Source organism: Plasmopara halstedii (genome assembly GCF_900000015.1).
Source record: "Plasmopara halstedii genome assembly, contig: Scaffold_430, whole genome shotgun sequence".
Taxonomy (NCBI): Eukaryota; Oomycota; class Peronosporomycetes; order Peronosporales; family Peronosporaceae; genus Plasmopara; species Plasmopara halstedii.
The window spans coordinates 651,782-652,378 of NW_020187350.1; positions in this window are offsets into that span (position 1 = coordinate 651,782).

The window sequence follows — 597 nt, forward strand, 5'->3', positions numbered from 1 at the left end:
AAAAATCTAAACTTTGAGAATGAGGATAAGACAATGAATAAAAATCAGGTTTTGATTTTAAACCGAAGAGTCAATTAGTTTTGGGAAGGCAATAATTACTCTTGGAGTAAGCGGATCGCGAGATCGACGTCTCGCTGGAAGCGAGCAACACGCAATGAATCCTGTTGACCGATTTTATTCATTCGTAGTAAGTGCGTGTGCCATTCCCGACCCGCTAACTCATACTTGGTTCTTATCAAAAACGAAAATCGGTGACAAGCTTGAAGCCGAAATACGGTCAATCCTACTCGCTAGGGAGAAGCACGCTGCACTGGGCGACTCTGCCATTATTTAGAAAAAGCAGAGTATGTGCCAGAACTAACGGCGTCCAAATAATTCTGAACATAGTGACCCCTCAAGCCTCCATTATTTTTGAAGTGAGGTTACACTCTACCAAATACTGCAAACAGCCCTGAGGAGTTTGTTCCAGGTGAAGGTCAGCCACCGTCAACTCATTCAGTAGTAGCCGTAGATGGCTTTCGTGAGCTCTCCCGGTTATGTCAATGTGACGGGGCACACGGCACCTTGCACAGAGGAAGCTTGACTTCCAAGAGTATA